Source organism: Charadrius vociferus, unplaced genomic scaffold, assembly GCF_000708025.1.
Source record: "Charadrius vociferus isolate BGI_N301 unplaced genomic scaffold, ASM70802v2 scaffold158, whole genome shotgun sequence".
NCBI classification, from domain to species: Eukaryota; Metazoa; Chordata; class Aves; order Charadriiformes; family Charadriidae; genus Charadrius; species Charadrius vociferus.
The window spans coordinates 2,460,919-2,472,498 of NW_009661372.1; positions in this window are offsets into that span (position 1 = coordinate 2,460,919).

Below are 11,580 nucleotides of genomic sequence, written 5' to 3' on the forward strand. Positions count from 1 at the left end.
TTTTTGGGTCGGAAATGGGGCGTTTCGGGAGAGGCGGGAGGTGCCGCCGTGCAGCTGCGGTCCCGGCTCTGGCTCGGCCCGTGACTGGTGCACGGGGTCCGCTGAGTTGTGGTGGGCAGTGCTGCGGCACGGGGAATGTCAAACCCACTTTGTGCGCAGCATCTGTGCAAGGAAAAGTGGTGGGAAACCTCATGTATGTAAATTAAAGTATAAATATGGCATTGCGGTTTTCACAAGCACTTTACATTGCCAGTCGACGCATACCAGCTACTTTAAAGGCATCCTGTCTATTAAAACAGGGAAGTTTCATTGGGTTTTTTGCCACTGTGGTGAGTGGCAGGGCAGGACAATCTCCATCTACTTCTAGTAAAATGCATCTTTGTCATGTTTAGATATTTTTTTGAGGTATTCTATCTTCTATATGAAATAATAATCAGTTAAGCAATAATACCCGGAATTGGTGTCCCCTGGCATCCCAAATTACATGTACACCTTGACTGTGAGACAAAAGAAACCATTTTTAAGTTTACAATCTTTTGTTTAGTAGATAGCCTAGCAAAAAGTCCGTGATGACATAAAATCCTTGTGTTTTGGTAACACACATATTCTGGAAAAATACTGAGTCACGATTTGCGAACTTCAGGAGAGGGAGAACCCCTTTCCTTTTGGAGGAGCTTGTTCTCATTCTGAAACACTGTTAAATGCATTTTCTTATTTCTGAGCTCAATCTGCCTGAGTTCAGTTCAGGCTGGTGCTTGTTGCGGCATCTCCTATTGTGTAACACCACATTTGGCATGACAACTCTCTCTACATTTACAGTCTGAGTTCTTAAATTTCTATCACACTCAGCTTCTGCAAACCAGGTTGTAGGTACTTTTTAAAGAAGACTTGGAGGCAGACCTCTGAAAAGTGAGTAATTTTGGCTAGGGAGGGAACATGATCAGAGAAGATGACAAAAATATACAATTAATCTGGCAGCTTTTTTAATTTGAAAACTGATTTCTTTTGGTGTGATTCCTAGGAATAATGTCTTCTTCTGGTGGCTTACATGAATTTATTCCATATCAGAGTGCTGCAGTTTGTAAACAGAACAAAATTACTGTATCAGTAAATAAACGTTTAAAAAAATCTAGAAATTAAAGCCAGTAATGCTTTCTGGCTGAAAAAACTAATTAAAAATTATCCCTCAGTGTACCTCTCGTTTTCCTCAAAGCTATATTTCATCACTTTTTGTTCCCTTCTATTTTTGGCATTTCTTCACTTCATATTTTCCCGTATTTTGTCTCTCTAACCTTCCTAATCCAAAGAAAGACTTTTCCACTTTATTTCTACCTTCTCAGCAGACTAATGCCCGAGACTGGTGTCTTCCTCTAGGGACAGTCTTCATAGTCAGCTTGTTTCCTTTTTAATTCATTTTGCTTGTCCTGGTTTGAGCAACACAGATTCTCTTCTAATGTTTGGGAAAACTGCACTGTTAGAAGACTCGAGTGTCTGAATTTGTGAAAATACTTACTTTGTAGCCAGCTATGGTGTGTGGGTTTCAAGGTCTCAGTGTTTTCGAGCTCGCCAGGTGTGGGGATGAGGAGGAGTGAGACCCGGGCACTTGACCCAAGCTGGCCAGCAGGATTATTTCATGCCATGAACATCACATTCAATATAAGTTAGAAAATTTTCTGTGAAGTGCTCTCCCGTGATGGCAGTGATGCAGAGAACTTCTTGCCCTGGTGCCAGACCCCTGAGCCCTTCCCCTCCTCCTGAAGCCATAGCACTCGCAGTGTCTGACATTTGCTGTCCACTTCTGGGAGTGCACAGCTTCCTACTGATAGAATTGGCTGAGTATAATCCTTGTATATTTTATATTGGTATCAGGATCAATACTAGTGCTTTAGTATTTTTAATGTTAATTATTTAGACTTATCCTATCATATTTATTTATATTTCAACCCTCATGTTTCCTTTTTATTCCCCAGTTCCCCATCTTGGGTGAGGAGGGGCCATCAGGTGATAGAATGATTGTCTAAATGACAATAAATTGTTGTGGGTTTCTCAAACCATAGTATGCTTTATTGTGTACTGCTTAACTGAAAAAAAAGAGTGCTGTTGTTTTTCTCATCAGTCATTTTTGGAATAAATAATCTCAAGTCCCAGAGTTCACTCTGTTAATCATGTTGTCTGTGATTTTATTAATTTCTGTTGCCTTTCTCTGAACTTTTAATTAGCCCTCACCCTTCTTTATTGAATGTCTGTAGTTGAATAGACTACATCAGAGAAGGCTGCCTTAGTGTTTTCTACAACAGAATTACTGTGTTTTCCTGCATGTTCTCCACTTTATTCTTGTGACAGAAAAACAATCACTTCTTCTTGTAACTGTTCCTGGATTTGATTTTTGCTTATTTAGTAAGCTGCAGTGGTTCAGCAAAGGGTCAGACAAATGCCACAGCCGGCACAAAAGAATGAGAGCATGTGGCTAACAACGCTGGTTTATGGGTCTTTGTGTCTGCACATGGCAAAGCATGTGGGATGTCCCCTTTTGCCAACAGCAAGCCCTTAAATCAGGTCACCTACTTCATGAAACTTTATCCTTAGACATTCTCTCCTGGCCCTAGCCTGACTTGTATCTTTATGTTACAGGTATTAACTGTGCCAAGGGCCTCATCACCATTAACCTTTTCCAGTAAAGACTTTCATTAAAAAAAAAAAAAAAAGAAGGTGGGTGGGGGGGGGGGGAGACATTAAGAAGACGTTAGGACCTCCTTGGTTTTGTTGGCTTCATTTGTTTTGCAAAGTCTTTCTCTAATCTTCCTGTCACCACCAAAGGCTGTTTTCTTATTATGCTTTCATAGTCTTGCCTAGTTTTATCTCATATTGTATGTTTGCCTGCCCAGGCGTCAGGCTGCCAGGTGTGCCCTACTCTTATGCCAGTACCAGACAGCAGCAGTGAGCACACCCGTGGGAGGTGCACCCAGGTAGAGGAACCCCTCTGCTTGGTGGTAAAGCTCCAGGAGGAGGTGAGGAGGCTGAGGAGTATCAGGGAGTGGGAGAGAGAGAGAGGCTACTGGAACCTCACGCTGCCTTCCCTGGGACAGCCCTGTCAAGCAGACAGGACACATGATACAGGAGATTCCTTATCCTCTCTTCACCCAGCAGAATGTGGTGACTTAAGGGATAGGGGGGAATGGGGACAAGTTACTGCCCAGTGCAGCAGGCGCGTCTCCTCTGTGAATACCCCATCCTCCCAAGTGCCCTGCATAATAGGTACGAGACTCTGCAAGTGGAACCAAACAATGACGAGGACAGTGGTTCATCTAGGTTGGAGGTGTCACCAAGGTTAAATCGGCCTATGTCCTGCATCAAAACCGCTTCCATGAAGAAAAAAGGATGGGTCATTGTCATAGGAGACTCTCTTCTGAGGGGAACAGAAGGTCCAAGATGTCAACTGGACCCAGTTCTTAGAGAACTCTTCTGCCTCCCTGGGAGCCCGGTTAGAGATATGATGAGGAAGCTTCATACTTTGGTATGGCCTTCAGATTATTATCCATTATTGCTTTTTCATGTAGGCAGTGATGAAGTTGCAATAGGAAGTCCAAGGGCAATGAAAGGAGACCTCAGGGCCTTGGCATGACTGGTTAAGGGATCAGGAGCACAAGCAGTGTTCTCTATCCTTCCAGTTTTAGGGAATGATGAAGAAAGAAATAGAAAGGGCCAGCAGATTAATCCCTGGCTCTGAGACTGGTGTCACTGGCAAAAATTTTGGATTTTTTGATCATGGGCCAGTCTACATAACACCAGGCCTGCTGGTGACAGATGCTCTCAAAAGGCGAAAAAGATCTTTGTGCAGGAGTTAGCAGAACTGCCACCTTGGACTTCCAGAGGGCAGACTTTGGCCTGCTTAAGAGCCTGGTTGACAGAGTCCCTTGGGAGGCAGTCCTGAAGGGCAAAGGAGTCTAGGAAGGCTGGACATTCTTCAAGAAGGAAATCTTAAAGTTGTGGGAGCAGGCCCTCCCCATGTGACAAAAGATGAGCCAGCAAGGAAGAAAACTGACCTGGCTGAACAGAGACTTTGGCTGGAACTCAGAAAAAAAAAAAAAAAAAGAGTTTATGACCTTTGGAAAAAGGGGCAGGCAACTCAAGAGGACTACAAAGATGTTGTGAGGCTATGCAGGGGGAAAATTAGAAGGGCCAAAGCCCAACTAGAACTTAAGCAGTAATACACGTGTATTGCTCTAGCATCTTCAGCTAATGTTAGTCCAGGTTTGATAACCTGATGTGGGGTAATTGCCCATACAGACTGGAGAGCTATGGCTTGCACTTTTTCAGATTGAACATCAATCCGATGTTGGGTTTGCAACACCGTTCCAATGCCATCTCCTCTAGATAATACGCAGGTATTTGTCGAAGATACCTGAAATACAAGAATTCAATAATCTGATATTAACAAGGGACGTAAAATAAGAGAAGTGGGGGTATAATGTATAGTGAGCCTTGTAATGCCTTGGACCAAAATCCTACAGTTTCTTTCTGATTTTTCAGCCCAGTTATCTGCCACAATCCTGAGACTATCGTCTGGATTTGTTGCTTCTAATTCACAAGGATATCCTCGCTGAGGAGTGTATTATTGTGAATGCTCAATCAAAGCATTTTTGTAGGCATCAAAGGCTTCTTGTTGTTTCTTGGTCCCCTGCCAGACAACTTTCTTCTTGGTTAATTTCTGCAGAAGGCACATTAATATCACCAAATATGGGATAAAAGTTCTCCAATACTCTGAAAGTCCCAAAAAGGTCTGTTTTACTGTGATTGGTACAGGAAATTGCTGGACTGTTTGCTGTACCTGATTTGGTATTTCTCCAATCTGTTCGTGCCAAACTATTCCCAAAAATTGTACAGTAGTACTAGGGCCCTGTATTTTCTTTGGATTAATTGTCCAGCCTCGGTCCTGCAAATGTGCTTTCAGCAACTTGGCAGCTGCTTCACTTTCTTGTTTTGACTCGGTCATAATCAACAGATCATCAGTATAATGGTAAACAGTAACAGTACCCGACCATAGTGATAAATCAGCTGCTATCATTAGGTGGCAAATGGAGGGACTGTGTGTGTGTCTCTGAGGCAATACTTATAAAATATACTGCTTTTATTGCCAGGTAATGTCTGGCATTGAGGTGGCAGGCGGAACGGAGGGGGAGCGAGGAGTTGGTGGTGGGGCTGGGGGTGGTTGGCTTTTTTGGGTAAATGCTAACTTTTGCCATGGGGGAAACATTTCCAATGTTGTAATCCCATCTGTTTCTGATCATGGGATACTGGCTTGTACAAGATCATTCCACATTTGTTTCCTTGTCACCCATGCTGTAACTCCTTTCAGTTTTGCTGGTTTTACTTTATTCACCCCCAACACAGATCGTGCCAAAATTACAGCCCAAATTTCCCTCAAGTTCTTTGCTAAGGCACCTACATTACCCATAGCATCTGTCACCACTGGTATAATCAAGGGGTTTAGTGAGGCAGGCGTTCCTCTCAAAAACTGCATTTTGATACTTCTCATCATTGCTAAACTGTCCGGATTAGATCCTGTAACCAACACATGAGCCATCCCCATCTACCACAGCAAATTAATACCTTCCTCCATTGTAAAAATCTTTGTCACCCGCTGATAAATGAGTAGATGCAGCTCCACTATCCCAAGCTCGCAAAATCCATGCCAGTATGCCTTCCCCACTCTTTTGCTGATAGATCTCTAAAAATTCCCCTAAGTCTTTTGGAGTGTAAGTATGCATGATCTGCACTTCCCTGACTGCTCGTTCCTGCTCCCCCTTCATTTGCGTGAGGGGTCGTGCTTCCACCACCTCACTTCTTTTTAAGTCTGGATCAAATTCCAAATCAATCTTGGAGTCTGAGGATTCACTCCAAATATTTTCATCCTATTCCTCAGAATCCCATGACTGTTTTATGGTGAGACCACAAACTTGGGAAATCAAAAGCTTACTTTTCCCATATTTGTCCCTTTGTTTATTAACAATACATGCTACTAACCAGTCTACATTATCCTGCAGATCATAGCACTGCTCTGCTTGAACAGCAATTACTTCTTGAGCAATCACCTTTGCATCTTTTAAACTCCTGTTTTCCTTTTCTAATTCTCTCACTTTACTATGTAATGCAACAACTTCATGGTCAAGAGCTCTAAGTCTGGTAGCTAACAGCCATCCCAAACTCTCTGCTTTGCACAGCATCCAAAGAAGAGTGAAGGGTAGTTTAACCAGGAGAAGAGAAAGCTGAGGGGAGACCTTATAGCTCTCTACAACTACCTGGAAGGAGGTTGTAGTGAGGTGGGGGTTGGTCTCTTCTCCCAAGTAACAAGCAATAGGACAAGAGGAAACGGCCTCAAATTGCACCAGAGGAGGTTTAGAGTGGATGTTAGGAAAAATTTCTTCAAAGAAAGGGTTCTCAAGCACTTGAACAGACTGCCCAGGGAAGTGGTTGAGTCACCATCCCTGGAGGTATTTAAAAGACCTGTAGATGTGGTGTGGTGCTTAGGCACATGGTTTCGTAGTGGACTTGGCAGTGTTAGGTTTACAGTTGGACTCGATGATCTTAAGGATCTTTTCTGACCTAAATTATTTCCAGTCCTGTTCAATATATTCATCAATGACCTGGATGAAGGGATAGAGTGTACCATCAATAACTTTGCTGGTGACACAAAACTGGGAGGAGTGGCTGACACACCAGAAGTCTGTGCTGTCATACAGCATGAGCTGGACAGGCTGGGGAGTCGGGCAGAGAGGAATCTTATGAAATTCAACAAGGGCAAGTGTAGGGTACTGCATCTGGGGAGGAATAACCCCATGCTTCAGTACAGGTTGGGGGCTGACCTGCTGGAGAGCAGCTCTGTGGAAAAGGACCTGGGAGTCCTGGTGGACAACACGGTAACCATGAGCCAGCAATGTGCCCTGGTGGCCAAGAAGGCCAATGGCATCCTGGGGTGCATCAAGAAGAGTGTGGCCAGCAGGTGAAGGGAGGGCATCCTTCCCCTCTACTCTGCCCTACTGAGGCCACATCTGGAACATTGTGTCCAGTTCTGGGATATAAAGAATATAGCCAATAGTTGAAGTAATTATTGAATTAATAAATTGTGACTACCATTATTAAATGCTTTAGTCAAAATTAGGGGGGTTTATTGTCTTGTTTTAGAGGCTATTAAGTTATAACAGTTTTTCACAATTATTAAATAACTTTCCTTGGCATGCCTATTTTTTCAATCCCAGCTTCACTTCCCATTGATATCACGTGTTAATTTTGCCTCCGTATATTAAGTTATCCCTCATTTTACAAGGATACTTACTCCGCCTTCTTTACTTCATTCTCTTAAATAAACATTTTAAAACTTATCTCTATTAACATCAAAAGATTTGTACTTGTTGCATTTCTGACTAACTTTAGAACTAAGAAGGTCGATAGCCAAACCAAATTAAGGGATTGAATATTACGACTAGCATGTCTTAGATGTTTGGCCCTCTCCTTCCTGCTTTGGAATTATTTTTAATAATATATGCTGATATTAAAAATGTCAGGGGGATGAGTTTTCAAATAAGGCAAGACAATGATAAGATTGGTAAGTATTCTATATCACTTGGGGTTTCACCCCACTAAAGGCAATCAGTCCTTTGTCATCAGGCTTGCCTTCTATTAGTTTTCTCAGATTGGGAACATTGTATATCCTACTACAGGTCAGATGAGCAGCTGTAGTATGGCATTACTGAGGTTACACAGCATGTTGTGATAGATTCACAGATTCCCCCTTGCCACCTCTAGCAGGCTAGAATAGCATCATCATGTGCATAGCTGAAAAGAGGTCATATACAATTCAAATAGGGATGCATTATCCTCTCCATTCAGGCATCTTGTTTCATGGTAGCTTAGTCCTGAAGACTTTCTGCTTGGAAGCTAGTATTGTTTCATTCACCATTTGTGTTGGAGGGGGTTCTATAAATATAATCCAAATTTAAAAAATCACTGGTGCTTATAAATTCATGTGTTTCCAGCATTTTCAGCTCAAAATGCTTCATATTTTTTCCTGAATTAATTAATGAATAAACTTAGGGTAGCTATTAATTCACTTATGATCTTCTTATTTAACCTCTCTTTCATCTCTTTTAACATTCCCATACTGTTCATGCACAGAGTGTGGTAAATAGCTAAGGCGCTTTGTAGGAGGGATTTAAATTGCCCATTACTGTTCTAAAAGGGTGACTTGAATTACCCTTCTTATGGTCAGTTGGTTACACTTAGGAATACTTTGGAAATATTCTTAAAAGTTTTATTTGTTTTACCATAAAACAGAACTTCAATAAGTGCATACTTTATATGGAGGTTGAATCTGAGAAAAGGGTATAAAATACCATCTTTAAGGCAAAACTTACAATTGGAATCACTGATCCTCAGTGCATGATCTGGTATGTTCAGGAAGAGCAGAAACATCAGTTAAACTGAGGAAATTTAAATTTAAAAAGAGGGGCAGCTGGAGGCGCTTTTAAAAGATTAAATTAGAAGAGAAATAACCTTTATTCTTCTGGGAAAGGGAGAACACAGTAAAAGTATCAGGTCAGATTCTGTATGAAAATGTCTCTGATGGGAATTCCTAAGACTGAAGATGGCTAATGGCTTTTAAAATTTAAAAAGGCCATCAATGGATACATTCCTGATGATCTTCTGTCATGTTGCCTCCTGCTATTTGGATGCTCACGGCCCACCTTGTACATATTTCTAATAGTGAAGAGTCAAGAATCGCCAAACCCTAATTATTTGGAAGGAGGAAAACTGTCAGTCAGCATTTCAGGGGGGAAAAAAAAAGAATCAGTAAAAGTAAGCATATTTAACCGGCTCTATTTTTCAATGCTCTGGTATTCTTACAGATGTTTACATTTTTCAAAGTTTTAATGTACTTGTCTAGAGGTAAGACATCTTAAATGTTACACTGTGACTGAAATTTAAACTGAAATTACTTCAGCAAATGGCATTTCCTCATGATTAATGATGGATGATGAATCTCTTATATCATCAGAAGAGTGTGTCCAGTAGGTCGAAGGAGGTCATTCTCCCCCTCTACTTGGCACTGGTGAGGCCACAACTGGAATACTGTGTCCAGTTTTGGGCTCCCCCGTTCAAGAGGGACAGGGAACTGCTGGAGAGACTCCAGCGAAGGGCAACCAAGATGATTGAGGGATTGGAGCATCTCCCTTATGAAGAAAGGCTGAGAGAGCTGGGACATTTTAGCCTGGAGAAGAGAAGGCTGAGGGGAGACCTTATTACTACTTACAAATATCTAAAGGGTGGGTTGAAGGAGGATGGAGCCACACTCTTCTCGGTGGTTCCCAGTGACAGGACGAGGGGCAATGGGTGCAAGTTGGAACATAGGAAGTTCCGTTCCAACACACGGAAAAACTTCTTTACAGTTCGGGTGACAGAGCACTGGCACAGGCTGCCCGGGGAGGGTGTGGAGTCCCCTTCTCTGGAGATCTTCAAAACCCGCCTGGATGCAGTCCTGAGTAATGTGCTCTGGGCAATCCTGCTTTAGCAGGGGACTTGGACTAGATGATCTCTAGAGGTCCCTTCCAACTCTGAAAATTCTGTGATTCTGTGTGATCAGCTTCCCCTCATCACTCATTCATTCCCAGGAAACTCCTTGCATCTGGAGAGCACTAATATGTTAAACTTAACCATGAAGTTAAACTAAGGGCTTAATTCAGAACGCACATGAGTCAGTGAGGTTTCTTTGAAGGGATAACTTGAGTGGATTTTGGATCTTGTCCCAAGTGACCAGAGATATACTCCTACATCTCTGCAAGAAGAAAGGTCACCTGCACAGTTCAGGTCATATTTGAACAGCAAACACAGTAGATTTTTGTCATTTAACCAGAGAGAATGGTATCATTTTGGCTTGCATAAACTGGCAGGTCAGTGAAAAACTACAAACCTTGATCTCATGAATCTCAGGTTTTTTATCTATAAACTAGGCCTTGCTACTCAAAATACGAATCAAGACATTATCTTTCATTTTCAGAGAGACCATTTGTGAAGCTGTACATGCTGTGTGATATAAGAAAGGAGAAATTAAGGACAAAACCATCAAAATAATTCTTCAGTCTGTGGTCAGTGGTGCCAAAGATGCTAAAATGAGATACTTTTTAGAGCGTTTTAAGAAAAAGTAACTGGGGTCTGGCATTCCAGTTTGGGTTGACACCAGATCCACTGTTGATAATGGGACATACATATCTAATTCATTTATTTAGACTTGATAGGTTAAGAGTAGGCAGAAGCACATCCAATGAAAAACAAAAGAAAACACAGACTCAGAGATGACTTGGATGCTGCACAGGAGTTTGGATCAGCTTGTCTGTGCTAAAGTTACACACTAAGTATTCTTCGGATGTTAGTGAAGAAAATAAAAAGGGAAAGAATTAGGTTCAGTGCAACATCTTTCTTTGCCAATTTCTCTGTCACAAGCAGCAATGTAAATTTGATTATAAGGAGGCAAGCAGAAGATTCAGAGTGGATGTAATAGGTAACAAATCGGTGGGAAAATGTAGTTATGTAGTCTTGATAAACTACTTATGACAAGAAGCATTAGTGCTGTTCTACCCTGAGGGAGTGATGTTAATCAAAGACTGCTAGTATTCAGTCACCTTTCCAACTGGGGCATTATATTCCTTCCCATAAATACCCGATTTCTAAGATTCTATCTGTGCAGACGCACAACATAATATTCTTGATGAATTCACTAATATTCTGGGGCACTCAGGTTCGTAGAAAAAATCCAAATGAATGTCAAATACATGTTGGTGATTATGACACTAAAGTCAGGTGATTCGAGTCCCATTCTATGATCTACCTTCAAATATCTGTATATATGTATATAAGTCCTTACAGAGAATTAAATTAGAAACTAGGTTTTTCTATATGGTATGAAGAGCAGAATATGGAGAATATGTATATAAGGTCTATTTAACAAGAAATAACAGGTATGAATGCTCTAGCTCTGAAGACCAGAATACTGAAAGTGTGCTAATACCAATTCTTAAGGCAGGGATGACTTAATTGTGGTGATCTGTATCAATCATAGAGAGTGATACACAGAAAAAGGCGGTCTAAATCCCAGGGAGTTTACAGTCTAGCAGGCAGTAATCTATACTTTCATTTGTATGCATTTGCTCACTCAAACTATCTCTGTAACTGCTAACTCTCTGCCAGTGTGAGTTAGCATCTGGTCATAGACGGACCAGATGAACAGAGAGTTAGAGACAGGATTTTTAATCCCATTATGGAGAGGGATGACTGTGTAACAGAAGGATTTAATGACTTGCCCAGGGATGCATAGGAATGGTAAAGCCATGAATTTAATCCTCTTTTCCACATTCCGTTATGGTATCCTATCCAGAACATCGTATTGTCGCTGAAAAGTTGCTTTTTGAGCTAATTTTAATGTATTGTGAAGTTGATTAGCTACTAGGCAGCAAGACACCATATGCTTTGTCATGACCTGCTGGAGCGTGTCCAGAGGAGAGCCACGAGGATGATCCGAGGGCTGGAGCA